Source organism: Erythrolamprus reginae, chromosome Z, assembly GCF_031021105.1.
Source record: "Erythrolamprus reginae isolate rEryReg1 chromosome Z, rEryReg1.hap1, whole genome shotgun sequence".
NCBI lineage: Eukaryota > Metazoa > Chordata > Lepidosauria > Squamata > Dipsadidae > Erythrolamprus > Erythrolamprus reginae.
In genome coordinates this window covers 37,171,760-37,190,651 of record NC_091963.1, presented here as the reverse complement: position 1 = coordinate 37,190,651, position 18,892 = coordinate 37,171,760, and positions in this window count along the sequence as shown.

Here is an 18,892-nt window from a genome sequence, read left to right as displayed (position 1 = left end):
TGCAAAGGGTTCATTTCTAAGAATATTGAAAAGGTGCAAGTGGGGAAACAGAATTAAAATGAGAAGATTGGATAGAAAGAATTACAATAAATTGTACAGTGTTTGATGCACATTGAAAAATAAGTGTGGCATTAAGTTATTAAATTAACTGGTGATTCTCACATTTTTTATATATTTATATATATATATATATAATTCAGCTTTTGAGTTGGTACCAGAACAAAATTTAGTATGATAGTTGTGCATACCATTTTTGTTTTGCAGTGTTTCTTTCACGTAAGATTGCCATCTTGAATGTATAGTGAGCAATAAAGCAGCATCCAGAACCTCTAAGTAGATATGGTCTAAGTTTGCTTTTGTTTTTTGTTTATAGTAGATTCCTTCTTCTTCTCTTACTCCTCCTCCTCTTTCTCCATATCTAGATTAGACCAATTAAAAATATACTCCAAAATAAAAGTTAATTGTATATTATTCATATGATTCCAAATCAAAGAAAGGAAAAAAGGAGGGTGTGGAAGAATGAGAGATCAAACTGGAAAAAGATCTGGGCATTTTTAAAAAGTTGTAACATTTTCTCATATACCCCTAGACTGATCCCACTGTAAGGCCAGGTATACCAATGGAATTTTTATATGAAATAAACGAATATTTGAAGGTTAAAAAATTACAATGGATATTCTGATACATGTTGCATGAAGTAATCCTCTTTTCAGACTGTGCTTCATAACTGTGATTTCTTACCAAAAAATGAAGTGTGGCCGTGGGTAGAACATAAGAGGGACATTATGAGAAAATGGCAGCCATCAGCTGCTGGCTTTGAGAGCAATACTTGTTTCCAGCCTAACTATAAAAGATGACCATTAATACAGAAGAATGAAAAGGAATGGGATGGCCAAAGTATTTTTCCAAAGTAATTTTTGAAATGGTTTTATTTTTCCTTTTCTAGCTCCAGGCTCTGATTATTTCTCCTCTTACTGCTTCTGAAACTTTGCATTTTATCCTGGAGGACATAGCTATTGATTGATTGATTTGATTTTATTGATTGATTGGATTTATATGCCGCCCCTCTCCGCAAACTCTGGGCGGCTCACAACAAGGTAAAAACAATACATAATAACAAATCCAATCCACCAATCCAATTACAATTTAAGCTTAAAAATTCATTAAAAAACAACCCCAGAATATTAAAAAAACAACCACACAATCAATCTAACACCAAAACAACATGGGCAAGGGGGAGATGTTTCAGTTCCCCCATGCCTGATGGCAGAGGTGGGTTTTAAGGAGTCTGCGAAAGGCAAGGAGGGTGGGGGCAATCCTAATCTCAGGGGGGAGCTGATTCCAGAGGGTCGGAGCCGCCACAGAGAAGGCTCTTCCCCTGGGTCCCATCAGACAGCATTGTTTAGTCGACGGGACCTGGAGAAGGCCAACTCTGTGGGACCAAACCGGTCGCTGGGATTCGTGCGGCAGAAGGCGGTCCCGGACATATTCTGGTCCAGTGCCATGAAGGGCTTTATAGGTCATAACCAACACTTATTATTATTATTTATTGGATTTGTATGCCGCCCCTCTCCGCAGAGTCGGGGCGGCTAATAACAGTGGTAAAACAACATGAACAATCCAATTAATAAAAACAACTAAATGCTACATATTTCTACATTTCTGTCCTGAAATGTATGGATTGAATTTTCGAATTCTTTGAAGCATTGATAATACAACAAAGTTCAGTGGTGGAAGAAAACTACAATGCTACAAAAAAAAAGAACACTGAGACAAAATCGGTCTGAAACCACAGTAGTATTAGACTTTTGAGACAATACCGATTTAATTTAGTTATTATTAGTTCTTCGTTCATCTTTTGAATTCCCTTCTATAAATTATATTAAAGTGGTCAAATCCTTAGTTGTTTTACCACTACTGTATTAAAAATACATGCTTGCTATCAATGTTTTCATTTTGAAAACTGAACTGTCATAAAGGAACATTTCATAAAGTTTTGTCTCTGAGGTAATGCAAGTAATTTGATAAATCTGAGAAGGATAATAAGTAGGCTGAATGTCTGGAGTATTTCATGGTGCTTACAGATTAAGAACTATTCTTGACAAAAGGCTGTTATATACCTAATAATATTTTTATACCTTACAACCAAGAGTGCAGTCAAATATTGTTTTTAACCACAAAGTAAACGTCAGTAGTCTCTATACACATGGTTAAAGCAGGTGTAAATGTGCCTAAACAAGCACTGACAACTGTTGCTTTGAAAGCTAAATAGATTAATAAGAATACAATTGTTTTTTCTTCACCATAAATCTCACTTGAGGGATTATTCCTAGAGATGCATTGTATCTGATTTCATAGAGTAGTAAGGATACTGAAAGGATACTATAGTATCTTATGCCCAGCAGCATTTTTTTTTTGCTGAGATTTAAAACATGCCCAGTACTTGCCAATTCATTTAAAATTATCTTAGTGCCTGATCATACAGCCTTCAGTCACAATGCAGAAGCAGCTGGTTATGTAAAGGCTGGTTAACTCTATTAGAAGCCTATTGTTCTCCATGGAGAACTGGCAATTTGTGTCTTAGAGTATAGTCCATTTGGTCCAACAGGCAGGGAAGTGTAAAAATGTGGCTGAGAAGCACAAATAGTACCTGAAGGTTTTAGAATTATAAAAATACATTTCTAAGTGGATTTTTTAAGTGGATTGAGATGGGAAAGGTCATTTGGAGGACAAAACCTAACTCACATTACTAGAACACAGTAAGAATTGTCAAATTATGAAGACTGGTTCATTTTTTCCTCCATTTTTTCCAACCTTAACTTTGTCCCCTGGAGTCAAGACTCCAGACTATCAGACAGGAAGCTGGCATTTGGACAACTGGATAATAAAATTGGAAGTCAGATCTGATGACAAATATATAATGGATTTTATAGAAATTGTTTAATCAAACTCAGAGAAGCAGAGGGATCCAGAGTTGTCTAAAATGTCAAAAGCAACTTTATAAAATGTTATGTTTTACCAAACAAAATTATACACAATTATAAGCACACTTTTGTCCAAAGTAAAAAAAAATGTGGAAAAATATTCTGTATATCAGAGAGGGGGGGGAGAGAAGGAGAGAGGAAGGGAAGGAGAGAGAGGAAGAGGGGGCAAGGGGGAGGGAGAGATAAGATAAAGGAAGGAAGGGAGGAAGGAGGAAGGAATAGTGATATTCCATGTTCATTCCAGCACTTGAAGCATGCAAAGCTCATTATAAAAATAAGCATTTGGGAGAGTTGCTTCTAGCCTTATACCATTTAGTGAAAATCATTATACTATTAATATTAGATGTTTAGCTAGGTCTATCATTCCTGAAATGATGGAATAGGTACAGAGGAAAGAAGGGAGGGTAGGAGGGAGGGAGGGAGAGAGAGAGAGAGAGAGAGAGAGAGAGAGAGAGTTCTGAAATCTCATGTTCTAAAAGAAGTAGGAAGGGGCAGGAATAATTCCCTGCAGAAATACATACTTCATGTACTTCAAAGGGTTGACATATTTTTCCACTATAAACGGACATCTGTAGTCTAAGCTGTATCTCAGTAGGATGAGCGTGGTTGTCATGTCAAATCTCAGTAGGCTGTTTCTGCTCATGTTCTCGAGTTAAGAAATTCTGCTTGAGCAGAGTGAAATATAACCTTTAATATTACATTCTGTGGTACAAGCTTCAGTGACATGTAAGTGAGTCTTATCCCAGGATCTCAATGGATTTGGTACAAGGCAGCCTTACTCTTTTTTTCAGCTGAGAGTACTTCCCAAAGGGAAAAGGAACTTTTTTATTATTCATTTTATATCTTATCAGAAGATAAAAGGTAACAATACAGTCATATACCCATTCAGGTAGCTTGACTTTGGAAGTCAGACAGTATGCAGTGATTTTTTGCCATTGTCAGTCAAAAACAATCCAAAAGTAATGTGTCAAGAATTAAAAAAAAAATTTTAAAAATAAGAAAAAAAACTGCACTGGGAACTATAGATGTATTTTTAAACAAAAGCAGCTAATAGACTTTGATCCTTGATTCACAGCTGACTTTAGAACACCATTATTCTGGGTTTCTTCCAGGGAGACAAATTAAAAATAACATTAGAACTGTAATAAATATACTAGAGTACTATGAACAACATCCAGACAAGACGGCATCTCTAATGTTTTTGGACGCTCAAAAGGCCTTCGACAACGTTAATTGGATATTTATAAAAATGCAATTAAATAAAATGAGATTTGGCCCAAAATTTGTTAACCTAATAGATACCATATATTCAAAACAAACAACGAATATAATATTGAATAACAGTCAATTACCAATACTTGACATAAATAAGGGAGTTCGCCAAGGATGCCCTATATCACCATTGTTATATATTATGACCCTTGAAACCCTATTAATTAAAATAAGAGCAGACCCCAAAATAAAAGGTTTAACCGTAGGAGATGAAACCTACAAACTCCAGGCCTTTGCAGACGATCTAATGTTTATAATTGAAGAACCGACTACAACAGTTCCTACCTTACTACAAACCATTGAACAATATGGAAACGTAGCAGGTTTAAAGATAAACAAAAGCAAAACACATTACTTGACCAAAAATATGAATAAAACACTAGAAACTAAATTAGAAAGTATTTCTGGAATAAAGACTGTAAAAAAGGTAAAATATTTAGGAATAAATCTAACAGCGAAAACAATAACATTAAAAAATGATAATTATATGAAATTACTAGCAGAAATTAAAAAAGACTTAGCAATGTGGAATAATTTGAAAATATCTTTCTTAGGAAGAATTGCAACAATTAAGATGAACATTTTACCCAAGGTCTTATTTCTTTTTCAGGCAATACCAATAAACCCAGGGGGAATCTTTTTAAAAACTTTAACAAACTTAGTTAAAAAATTTATATGGCAAGGTAAAAAAGCAAGGATAAAAATGAATTGTTTAGAAGATATTAAAGAAAGAGGTGGATTTGGCCTTCCAAATTGGAAACTATATTATCAGGCCGCTGCATTAACATGGCTTAGAGATTGGATAATCTTAGATAATAAAAGAACACTTGACCTAGAAGGACATGATTTAATGCTTGGATGGCACGCATTTTTATGGTATGATAAGGACAAAAATCATTCATATTTTAAAAGGCATACATTAAGGAAATACTTATTAGAAGTATGGAAAGACATAAAGAAGAATCATTTCTTAAGCATTCCAGATTGGTTAGCTCCTTTAGAAGCAATAACACATCCAAAGTCTATAAAGGACAAGAAAATGACTTATAGATATAAAGAACTATTAAATGATCAGATGAAGCTTAAATCTAGAATTGAACTACAAGAAGAAGGGATAATAATAGATTGGTGGCACTACGCCCAGATCCGATCTAGATACCAGAAGGATAAAACTCTTTACATTTTTAATAAAAGTAAGAATCCTTTAACTACTTTAATAACCACTAACTCAACAAAAATGATAGGGAAAATATATAAACTACTTATTGCTCATAAAAATATAGAGTTGACTTTAAAAGATACTATGATAAGATGGTGTAGAAATATTGGTAAGGAAATAGACATAGACACATGGGAGAAAGTGTGGATTAATAATTGGAAAATGACTAAATCAGTTTCTCTAAAAGAAAACCAAATCAAAATGTTCTATAGATGGCATCTCCCACCAAATAGGATAGCAAAAATGTTTCCCAAAACATCCCCAATATGCTGGAAATGTAAGAAGGATATAGGAACTTATTATCATCAATGGTGGACATGTAGCAAAGCAAAAATATATTGGAAGATGATTGAAAAAATATTAAAAGAAATAATAAAGCAAGATATAGATAATACCCCGGAATTTTACTTATTAGGTGTCACAAACCAGATCTATAAGAAAGAAATTTTTTATCTAATTATACACATACTAACTGCGGCTAGAATAATATATGCGCAAAACTGGAAAGGGGAGGAAATCCCCAAGGAAGAAGAGGTTATAGCCAAGATATTAGATTGCGCTGAAATGGATATGATGACAAGAAGATTAAACGATCAAGAGGATACTAAATTTTATGAAACATGGAACAATGTTTACAAATGGATAGATAAGAAAAAATAAGATATATCTCTAGTGGTTGTTTTTTTTATCTTTTTTTGTATTAGTTTTTACCTAGGTGATAATAATATTAATATTAGTTTAAAAGGACTTTTTGATGATTATGATATAGTAATGTATGTATAAGTATAAGCAAAATACTAAGATTTTCGAAGTATAATAGTTGAATTTAGTTTTACTGTTTGGATTGAAGGTTTGATACTACTTTACTATAGTAATTAGGATTATATTAAAGGTATTTTTTCTTTGGTAATTATGTTATACTAACCCTACCTAACACCCATATTAAGATTTGTAAACTTTAACTCAAATTTATTAATTTTTTTTCTATATAATAGTTAACATATATTTAATTATGTATTCTTTTTCTATATTTGAATGTATACTTTCATAAGAAGCGGGGGAAACACACCCCCACTTTATGTTTATTGTTTGTATGTATTTGTTTGCTTTTTATGAAAAATAATAAAAAAAAATTGAAAAAAAAAAAAGAACACCATTATTCAGCTGTGGCGAGGGGGGCATTTGTCCAGGTTCGCCTGGTGCATCAGTTGCAGCCCTATTTGGACAGGGAGTCTTTGCTCACAGTCACTCATGCCCTTATCACCTCAAGGTTCGACTACTGCAATGCTCTCTACATGGGGCTACCTTTGAAGACTGTTCAGAAACTTCAAACCATCCAAACTTCAACCGCGCAAGCAGTTATGGGCCTTCCAAGGCATGCCCATATCTTGTCATCATTCCGCGGACTGCATTGGCTGATGACTAATTTCCGAACACAATTCAAAGTGTTGGTTATGATCTATAAAGCCTTACATGGCATAGGACCAGATTATCTTTGAGACCTCTTTCTGCTGCACGAATCCCAGCATCCGGTGAGGTCCCACAGAGTCGGTCTCCTTAGGGTCCCGTTGAGCAAACAGTGTCAGCTGGCGGGGCCTAGGGGAAGACCCTTCTCTGTGGGGGCCCTGGCCCTCTGGAATCAACTCCCCCTGGAGATTCACACTTCCCCCACCCTCTTTGCCTTCCAAAACACATCTTTGCCGCCAGGCCTGAGGACATTAGACCCAACAAATGTCATTAGTGTGATTATTGAATGAATGCAAATGAATGATTTAAAGTTAGAATTTTTAAGAATCATTTTAGTATATTAATTGGATAAACTGTATTGTTTTTGAGCCACCTTGAGTCCGCGGAGAGGGGCGGCATACAAGTCCAATGAATGAATGAATGAATGAATGAATGAATGAATGAATGAATGTAGTGCTTTAATGATCAAACTGTTTCAGTTAAAATAGCAGTATTATTGATATTATTATTATTATTATTATTATTATTATTATTATTATTATTATTATTATTATTATTTATTGGATTTGTATGCCACCCCTCTCCGCAGACTTGGGGCAGCTAACAACAGCAGTAAAACAGTACAACAAAATCCAATACTAAAAAACCAGCTAAAAACCCATTATATAAAAACCAATCATACATACAAACATACCATACATAAAATTGTGGAGGCCTAGGGGGAAAGTGTATCTTAGTTCCCCCATGCCTGGTGGCAGAGGTGGGTTTTAAGCAGCTTACAAAAGGCAAGGAGGGTGGGGGCAATTCTAATCTCTGGGGGGAGTTGGTTCCAGAGGGTCGGGGCCGCCACAGAGAAGTCTCTTCCTCTGGGTCCCACCAAACGACATTGTTTGGTTGACGGGACCCGGAGAAGACCCACTCTGTGGGACCTAACTGGTTGCTGGCATTCATGCAGTAGAAGGCGGTCCCTTAGGTAGTCTGATACCACACACCATCCCAAGACATAGCCTTCAGTCACATGTTATAATTCTGAAATGAATTCCAAGAGGTGGGACAGTTGATGCAGGTTGAAATTAGAAAATATTCTGGTCTTCATTAGAGTATTTGGAAACACTATGTACATGGATGAGTAAAATGTCACCAACTACCAACATCTATAGAGACAGGAGTCTGATCAAAGTGATATACAGTAGCTTCCCCTGCTTTCAGTCCACAGCATCTATATTGTATTACTGTGGTTTGATTTATATCTTACTTGGAGCTTTTCCTCTTCCAGTTTTCACCTACCACAATAACTTTGTGATGTGGCTTGAGCTGAAAAATCATTACTGGCTTACAGAGACTTGAACCTTTCATAGCTCTACTCAGCACTTCATCACCAAACCCTAAATACTCCCTATATCTCACTAATATCCACTATATATCTATATACATTATATATAGAGCTTGAGGTATAGCACTATGATAGAACAGTCAATAATGGGGTCAGGAATCTGTAAGAAAAGTTCTGATTTCCCTGCACCATTCTGAGATGATCTTTTTAGCCATCCCATTTATAGCTCTGTAAAACTCAGGTTATGCAGCTTTAAACCAAACATATCAAAGTCATTGACATTTCTCAAAACATTGAGACTGTTGGCTAGATTTTACAGAATTTGAAATAGTGAATATTGAAATATCAGTGCTTTTGAAATAATCCATAATCTATAAAATATTAGGGTTCTCAATTCTTCAGCGGATTTGTTTGTCAATAAAATGAATTCCAATGCTCATAATATAAATGCGTGGCATAGTTAATTGAAGGGATTATGTGACTGTGGCCAAAAATATCATTTAAAAAAATTAACTCTTCCAATATTGACTAGATCACTTATAGAATAATTTTTTTTATACAGGTGAAACTCAAAAAAAATTAGAATATTTTGCAAACATTCATTTATTTCAGTAATGCAACTTAAAAGATGAAACTTAATATATGAGAGATACTCATAACATGCAACGCAAGATAGTTCAAGCCGTGATTTGTCATAATTGTGATGATTATGGGGTGTAGCTCATGAAAACCCCAAATCCACAATTTCAGAAAATTAGAATATTACATGCGATCTATAAAAAAGGATTGTACATAGAACAATATTGGACCTTTGTAAAGTATAAGCATGCATATGTACTCAGTACTTCGTTTGGGCCCTTTTTGCAGCAACTATTGCCTCAATGAGGTGGGCAGGGGTGGGAAGGAAGTGGAATAGGGTGTAATACCGTTGCACCAGTGGATATAGAGCTGCACGTGCAGCTCCATCACCGCCGGCTGTGCACGTGCCATGCACACGAGATTCACCTGCGGTGCATGTGTAGCAGCTGAAACTTACCACCCCAGCCAACAGTAACAGTACCTTCCACTAGGTGGGCCTAGAGAGTGTGGCGCTCATCCAGCAAGCGTGGGGTGTCTCTGCAACTGCTGCTGCTGCTACTGATGCAGCTGGCTGGCGGCCATGTGGTTGGGTCCTATGAGGCATGGCAGTTGCATCAGTCAATCCCAGCCAGGAGCCACCACTGGGAGAAATTCCTGCAAAAAGGAGAGCAGCTCATTGGGGAGATGACACTCCCCCATCACCCACATGTCCCACTTTCTGGAGTCTCCCTGACAAGCTGCTTTCCCCTCCTAGAGGATTTCTTCCTGCTGGTGGCTCCTGGCTGGGATTGACTGCCACCATCGTGCCTCTCAGGACCCAGTCCTGGCTGGGAGCCACCAGCAGGAAGAAATACTGCAGGAAGGAGAGCTGCTCATTGGAAGATGCTGGCAAATGAGCGACGTGGGTGACAGGGGAGTGTCGTCTCTCCAATGACCTGCTCTCCTTCCTGCAGGATTTCTTTCTGTTGTGGCTCCTGGCTGGGATTGACCAGGACACCTCTGCTGCTGCTGTTGCCACCAATGCAGCTGGCCGGCAGCCACACGGCTGGGTCCTGCACAGTGGCAACAGTGGTCAATCCAGGCTGGGAGCCACAAATGGGAAGAAATCCTCCAGGAAGGAGAGCAACTCATTGGGAAGACTTTTGCCGGTGGGAGATGCGAGCAATAGGGGAGCATCATCTCCTCGACGAGCTGCTCTCCTTGCTGGAGGATTTCTTCCCACTGGTGGCTGCCATCTGGTGTTGACCACTGTCACCACTTGGCAGGATCAGCCTTGTGGCTGCCAGCTAGCTCCATTGGCAGCAGTGGCAGAAGTGCCCTGGTCAATACTGGCTGAGAGCCACCAGCAGGACTGACCAGGAAGCCTCTGTTGCTGATGTAGCCAGTCGGCAGCTGCAGATCTGGGTCCCACACAGCAGCAGCAGTGGTCAATCCTGTCTGGAAGCCACCATTGGGAATAAATCCTCCAGGAAGGAGAGCAGCTCATCGGGGAGACTCTGGCAAGCAGGTGACATGGGCGATGGGGGAGCGTAGTCTCCCCAACGAGCTGCTTTCCTTCCACCAGGATTTCTTCCTGCTTGTGGCTCCTGGACAGGACTGCTTTGGGCCACAACTCTGCACATGCATAGGAAACTGAAGGGTTTCCTTCATGCACTACCACCCACTGAGCATTCCAGTAAGGCAATGAATGGCTCCCTTTACTGGCAGTGTGGCATGGACACTATCAGCCTGTCATACTGCTGAGGTGTTAAGGAAAACCAGCTGCACGAGCAATCATGGGCTTCCCAAGGCATACCCATGTTACACCAACACTCCACAGTCTGCATTGGTTGCCAATCAATTTCCGGTCACAATTCAAAGTGTTGGTTATGACCTATAAAGCCCTTCATGGCATCGGACTAGAATATCTCCGGGACCGCCTTCTGCCACAGGAATCCCAGCGACTGGTTAGGTCCCACAGAGTTGGTCTTCTCTGGGTCCCGTCGACTAAACAATGTCATTTGGTGGGACCCAGGAGAAGAGCCTTCTCTGTGGCGGCCCCAACCCTCTGGAACCAGCTCCCCCCAGATATCAGAGTTGCCCCCACCCTCCTTGCCTTTCGTAAGCTTCTTAAAACCCACCTCAGTCGTCAGGCATGGGGGAATTGAAAATGTTTTCTCCCTTCCCCCTAGGCTTATAGAATTTATACATGGTATGCTTTTTGGTATGATTGGTCTCTTAAATTGGGTTTTTTTAGATTACTTTTTAATATTAGATTTGTTACATTGTTTTCTTCATTGTTGTTAGCTGCCCCAAGTCTTTGGAGAGGGGCGGCATACAAATCTAAATAAACTAAACTAAACTAACCAGGTCACTTCAATAGCGAGCTTCAGCTCTTCTGCATTGTTCAGTCTCATGTTTCTTATATTTCCCTTGGCAATGCCCCATAGATTTTCTATGGGATTCAGGTCAGGTGAGTTTGCTGGCCAATCAAAGACAGAAATCCCATGGTCCTTGAAGCATGTTTTGGTGCTTTGGGCAGTTTGGGCAGGTTACAAGCCCTGCTGGAAAATTTAAGTCACCATACTCATAAAGCTTGTATGCGGATGGAAGAATGGAGTGCTCCAAAATCTCCTGGTAGATGGCTTCATTGACCTTGGACTTAATGAAGCACAGTGGACCAACACCAGCAAATGGCATGGCTCCCCAAATCAACACAGACTGTGGAAATTTTACACTGGACAACAAGCATCTTGCAGTGTGTGCCTCTCCATTCTTCCTCCATATTCTGGGTCCTTGGTTTCCAAATGAGATGCAAAAATTTCCACAGTCTGCTTTGCGTATCTCTTGTATGTGTCTTTATAGCTCTTCTGGGTCTTGTGAGAAGAGAACAACAACATCTGCAAACTTTAAGTGATTTAAATAGGTGCCATTGATTTTTATTACATCTTTTGCCCAGTCTAATTTGTGAAATACTTCTTCAAGGCAGGCTGAGAAAAGGATAACTGATATTGTGTTGTCTTGTCATACACCTCATTCTATGTTGATTTCCACTTTAAGATCATTAAGGTAAATCATCACCATTGGTCTTTTTTTGTATTGATTGCAGTAAGTTTATGTAAGCAGTGTCCATGCCTTATTTGAGCAATGCATTGATTATTGCTTGCTGGAATACTGAGTCAAATTCCTTTTCATAGTCAATGAAAGTCATGCACAGAGGCCCTGGTGTACTTATTATAATTTTCAAGACTTGCTGAACAACCTGCATGCGCTCCAAGACTTGTGAACCCTGCTTGTTCCTTTGGCTGTGCATCATTTAATGTTCTCCAAATTCTTTTTGTTATATTTACAATTTTACACAGAGCTGACAACCTGAATATTGTTCAATGAAATCAAGGGTCTTTAAACCACTTTGTAGCTTTTCAAAATGTTTCATAGATGTAAGAGGAGAGGGTTTGGCTTCTTCTGCAATTGTATTAGACAGTATATAACCTACAATTTCAATTCCATGTGGAACAATACTGAAGGGAGGGATTGAGTGGTGTAATGGAGTCTGTGACAGTAAGAGCAGTCCAATGAGATTTAACACCTTATGTCTATTAGAGCTCTTGAGGGTGAAGGGTTGAGCTTTATTCACTTGCTTTGAGCTTTATACACTTTCTCAACTTCTTAATCATGATCAGCCGTGAGCCTTAAATGTTCTCTCTATTGTGCTAATGAAATATTATATTTCTACTCTGGTCCTGCAAGCATGCCTAGAAATAAAATTCAGTTCTCATCACTCTGAATATGCATTCTTGGCACAAACCTAACTTACATTATTGGGGCAGAATTAAATCTCTTGCCAGTCAGTGAATGGGCTTCAAGTTAACATTTCCAGGTTCTGCTCCAAAGGCTTAGTGTATGGAGTATAGGACTATAAGAACATAGATATTTTTTTTCTATGCCAGCCTCGTTTTATGACTTCCTAATCTCAGTGGCAATGTTCCAGACTGCTTTTGCTAACACTGCCAAATAACTAATGTAAATTGTTTCCAGAAAACCATAATCCTGATATAAATGAGCCTGCCAGAGATAGGATGGGTAGCTTACAGAAAGAATAAGTTTGCCAAGTAGTTTGGCAAAGTCTTTTGGCACTTTAAAAAACCAAGGAGCTAAGGCAGCAATGATTGTGGTCAGTTTCCTGTATCCAGCCTATAAGATACCAGGCTTTACAATATTATTAAATGATCCTTGCCAACCAGCAGGAGTTATCTACCTGGACACCTTGAAAAATTCAGTAGTCAGACGCAGTAAATACATTGCATCACAAAGGCAGGTTTTAGTTTTTCTTTATTATATCACCTCAAAATAACAAGAAAGGGTTTTTTTAGCTTTTAAAAACAAATTTCTCTAATCTTTATTTTTAAGCTGGTAAAAATATTGCTGCACTTAATCTGCTTAATTAACATTCACTTTCTAAATAATTTAGAAATTGCTTACCTAGACTTATGAGAAATATCATAACACTTAGAACAATTAACCAGTGGAATGGCTTGCCTTCAGAAGCTGTGGTGCTCCATCACTGAAGGCTTTTAAGAAGATTCTGGGTAGCCACTTTTCTGGAATCGTGTAATGTGTCCAGCTCAAGCAGATTGGACTAGAATTTCTCCAAAGTCCCTTCCAACTCTGTTATTCTGTTATCTTTGCTATCTCTGCCTTAAAAGTGATTCAGGATAAATAATCACTTTAATGAGATATTGCAAACTCATAACATTCTGCAGATATGGAAGATTTCAGAGATCGTTACCATCCCGAAGACTGATCTCAATCTAAGAGATCTGGGGTCCCATCAGTTTGTCAAATCAAGATTATAAAATATTTATGAAAATATTGACAAATAGACTTGAAAATATCTTACTAAAAATAATTGAAGAAGATCAATGTGGGTTTGTAAAGGGTAGGAAGATAAGTGAACCAATAAGAAATGTAATAAATGTGATGCACCATGCTACTGTTATTACAAGGAAATTTGGAAATTTGTGTATAAAGCTTTTGATAAAGTTAATCATAGTTATCTATATAAATTATGTAAGGAATTAAATATGGGGGACAAATTCTGTGAGACTATAAAACAGATATATAAAGGAAATGAAGCATATATAAGAGTGAATGGACAAAGAACACAGAGGATTAAAATTCAAAATGGCACTAAGCAGGGCTGCCCACTATCCCCAATGTTATTTGTAATGGCAATATAGACACTAGCTAATAAGATAAGACATGATAATACTTGTGGAGAATATAAAGTAGAAGAATTAGAAATGAAATTAAACTTATTTGCAGATGATGTAATCATATTGACCCAGACCCTGTTGGAGACGATTAAAGGCATAAAAATTATTCTGCAGGAGTTTAAACAGCAATCAGGATTATCGGTCAATATGAAAAAAAATAGAGATCATGTGTTTAAATATAGGTCCGAGAGAGCAGATAGAAATCAGGAAGGAATCAGGGTTGAAGTTGGGACTAAAGAAAATGAAATACTTGGGAGTTTGGCTTTGAGTAATCCAGGGAAAATTGTGGAGGTGAATTATAGACAGATATGGAGGAAAATGTTTAAACAGATGAGGAGTTGGAAAGAGAAAAAGTTAAGGAGAATGGCTAAAATAAGAGCATTAAAAATGATGATAGTATGATTATGTATCTGATTCAGGTACATAAGGGGTTTATCAGCAGCAAAGTTAAGGGATTGGGACAAAAAACTTAATTATTGGGTTGAAGAAGATAAAAGACTGAGAGTAAGGAAAAAGTGGTTAATAGCTAATGAAAAAGATGGCGGATGAGGAAGCCCTACCTTGGAGCTGTATAGATATGTGATTCAAATTGAAAGATTAATAGAGCTGCAATTATTCAAAAATAAATGGGTGAAACTTGAAAAAGAGATGAATGGGATAAAGAATAGATAATTAATATTTAAAAGGTGGAATAAGAGCAATCTAATAGGTCCCTTGAAAGGGACTATGTAAATTTGGAAAAAATGGCAGGGGAAATTAGGATTATATAAATCAAAATTGTCATTGCTATATGTAATAAATAGAGATAATGAAACAAATTTAAATAGGGTAATAGGAGAGTTGAAAGGAAAAAAGATAACTAAGATATAACAGTTATACAAGAAGGATGGGAGGGTAAGTAGAAATCGTATAGAATGGTGGCTGGGCAAGGGAAGATGGCTACAAATAAATGCAATACCTAAAGATTTGAATGAGAGGGAGAATAAAGAAGCACTACTAAGGGAGGAGATAGAGTTAGAGAAAATAATAAGAAAAAAAGTGATGGCACCAAGGCTTAAGCAAGTAATATATATAAGATGTTATCGTAGGCAGACGGGTGTGTGATCCAAGGATTGATTAAATGGTGGCAAAGTGAATTACAATTAGATGTGCAAGAGATGAAGAATATAGCAGAGAATATAAGGAAAGTCAAGAATGTTAGGGAAATGAGAATGGAAAATACTACGTAAGTGGTATCACACACCTGCTCAACTTGCATATTTTCAGCAGAATGTTAAGAATACTTGTTGGCACGGATGTCAAGATAAGGGGGTATTTATGCATATATTTTAGGAATGCCCAGTAGTGCACAAATTTTGGAAAGAAGTGCAAGAGGAAACTAATAGGATGTTAAATATGCGATGGACAATTACAAAGGAAATGGCAAGTCTTTGGAGAAGGGTGGCATACAAATATAAATAACAACAACAACAACAATAACAACAACAACAACAACAACAATAATAATAGAAACATAGAAGATTGACGACAGAAAAAGACCATCTAATCTGCCCTTATACTATTTCCTGTATTTTATCTTGGGATGGATATATGTTTATCCCAGGCATGTTTAAATTCAGTTACTGTGGATTTACCAACCACATCTGCTGGAAATTTGTTCCAAGGATCTACTACTCCTTCAGTAAAATAATATTTACTCATGTTGCTTTTGATCCTTCCCCCAACTAACTTCAGATTGTGTCCCCTTGTTCTTGTGTTCACTTTCCTATTAAAAGCACTTCCCTCCTGAACCTTATTTAACCCTTTAACATATTTAAATGTTTCATGTCCCCCATTTTCCTTCTGTCTTCCAGACAGTGGTACCTCTACTTAAGATCTTAATTCATTCCATGATCAGGTTCTTAAGCAGAAAAGTTTGTAAGTAGAAACAATTTTTCCCATAGAAATCAATGTAAAAGCAAATAATGTGTGCAAACCTATTAGAAAAGAAATAAAAGCTCGGAATTTAAGCAGGAGGTAGAGAAGGAAGAAGAGGAGTAGGACTGTTGCTGCCGAAGGAAGAAGTAGAGTTGATGGAATCAAGAAATGCAAATCCTTAAGGCTTAAAGAAAAAAAAAAGAGGAACTCTGAGGTGGTGAGGAGGAGCACGTGTCTCCCATACACCCAGCATGAGGCTGCCAACCATACAATGCGCCAGAGATAGAGGGGGGAACCTCCTGCTCCTTTGACCGAAATATGGTGGCGGCTGCTGCTGCTACCTGCTTTCTCTTCCTTCCCATGATGAAGGGCTCCCCTCTCCTCTCGTCGCTTGCTTTGTAGGCAGCACCTTTCCTTCACCGTGGTGACTCTTCAATTTGCCTAAATCCAAGTTGATCCGGCTGGGGCGAAGAACCCTCTTTTGTCTTTCCGTGCCCAGACGCTCTGGGAGGCAACCTCGCGCCAGGTGTATGGGAGATAGTGTGAGGGAGTCACCACAGCAACGTGGTTTATTCCCTCTCCAAGCACCCAGAGGAAGAAAAATACTTTGTTTGCTCTGGACTGCCAAAGCCCCCTTAAGCGCCACTGAAAGGCTCCTCTGGCAGCCCAGAAAAGCCCAAGGTTGCTTGAATTAAAGGGGGAATGGCAGGAATCTGGCCAGCCCTTCATGCCGCTCTCAAATTTCCTGGGAAATTTTTCCAGGCTCGGGTTCTTAAGTAGAAAATGATTCTTAAAAAGAGGCAAAAAAATCTTGAACACCCAGTTCTTATCTAGAAAAGTTTTTAAGTAGAGGCATTCTTAGGTAGAGATGCCACTGTAATTTAGTATCAGACTAGGGTGCCAAGTACACTGACCTTAGATACCAACCCACACCCATCTCTCAATCCTCAGAATCTGTGATCAGTTGCATAGGACGCAGACAGGCCACAATACTATCCCTCATCACAGGGCCATTCCCTGGGCTCTTCCCAGTGGGGGTGCAGTGGGGGTGCAGTTGTGAAAGGAACTGTTCATGATATGCATGAACCGAATCAGGAGCTTGAATAAAGGTCGTGTCCTCCCAGGTACAATTATATGACCCATCCCCCTCCACTCAATGTGGTACTTTCCAGGTACTAACGATGTTCCCAGCTCTTACTGGCTTGCAAGCTCTTTCATTGTTACTCTCTCAAAATAATTTTTTTAAGTCTTTAACCAGGGGATAAAATAATGTGCTGAAGCTGACCAGGCTCAGGACATCAACCAGATGGATACCTGGTAAGCAGATTCTTTGCCTTATTTTCCTCCTCAAAACTAAGGTGCATCTTATATTCTGGTGCGTCTTTTCCGAAAAATATGGTATATTTTTTTCCTTGTTTTTCAATCCCCAGTCCATCTCAAGACTGAGATACATAATCAATATAAAAAAGCTAGATTCACGATGCTTCAAAGCATGGGAATCATTGATTTTATAAAGATTGCAGTACAGTGATCTCTCGGTTAGCGCGGGGGTTACGTTCCAAGACCTCCCGCGCTAACCGATTTCCGCGTTATAGTGGATGCGGAAGTAAAAACCACCATCTGCGCATGTGCGCCATTTTTTTCATGGCCGCACATGCGCAGATGGTGGAGTTTGCGTGTGGGCGGCGGGGAAGACCAAGGGAAGATTCCTTCAGCCGCCCAACAGCTGATCTGCTCCGCAGCGCGGAAGCAGCGAGGAGCCGAAGATGGGGTAAAGGCAAAGGGGAAACCCCATCTTCGGCTCCTCGCTGCTGCCGCGCTGCGGAGCGGATCAGGTGTTGGGCGGCTGAAGGAACCTTCCCTTGGTCTTCCCGCCAGATCACTTGCTGCTTGCCGCTTGCCAGTCCACGCCCCCCTGGATGAGCGGCCCCGCATGGCCCCAGCGCCGGACTCCGAACGCCGAAACCGGAAGGGGCGAGGTGGGGGAGAGTCTGACGGAATGCGACTGACGGAATGCTGAGCCTCCCGTTTTCTCTCCCCCCCCCTCGCCCCTTCGCCTCCCTGTGTTCCTAGGAGAAGTGCTGGTGAGGAGCAGAAGGTCTGTCTTGCCTCAATCCCCAGCACTTCTCCTAGGAACACAGGGAGGCGAAGGGGCGAGGGGGGGGAGAGAAAACGGGAGGCTCAGCATTCCGTCAGTCGCAGCGCTGGCTGTCAACTTTTCTTTTTAGCACTGGGGAGGCAAGTCAGCTCCTGCCCAGTTTTAAAAAGAAAAGTTGACAGCCAGCGATTGTTCCGCTGCCGCCAGCATGGCCTGGCTGGCAGCGGAAGATGTAACGGAGCCCACGGGGGATTCGCCTTCCTCCCACCTGCAGCCGAGACTGATCGTGGGCTCCTTCGCAACCTCGGAGAGCTTCCAGGGCATGAAAGCTCACGAAAACCAGGAAGCTCTCCGAGGTTGCGAAGGAGCCCACGATCAGTCGGCTGCGGGCGGGAGGAAAGCGAATGCCACGGGGCTGGGCTCGGCTCCCCCCTCGGCTCCCCCCCTTACCAGCCCTGCCGCGGAAGGCTCCATTCTGTTCCCTGCCGGCCCGATTGAGCGGCCGGCGGTCTCCATTCAGGGAACAGACGTCCACCCCCTCCTCGGAGTCCCCGGCACCCAGCGTCCCCACGCCACCTCCACCTCCCGGTAATGCGCCCGACCTCTGCCTCTCTCTTTCTCTCTCATATACCACGCCGGCAACAGGGAGAGAAAGAGAGAGAGAACTAGCGTGGACTTATTTTTTATTTTTTAATATTTTATTTTTTTAATTAATATTTTTTGAAAAACCGCGTTGCAGCATTTCGCGCTAATCGAGAACGCGCAAAT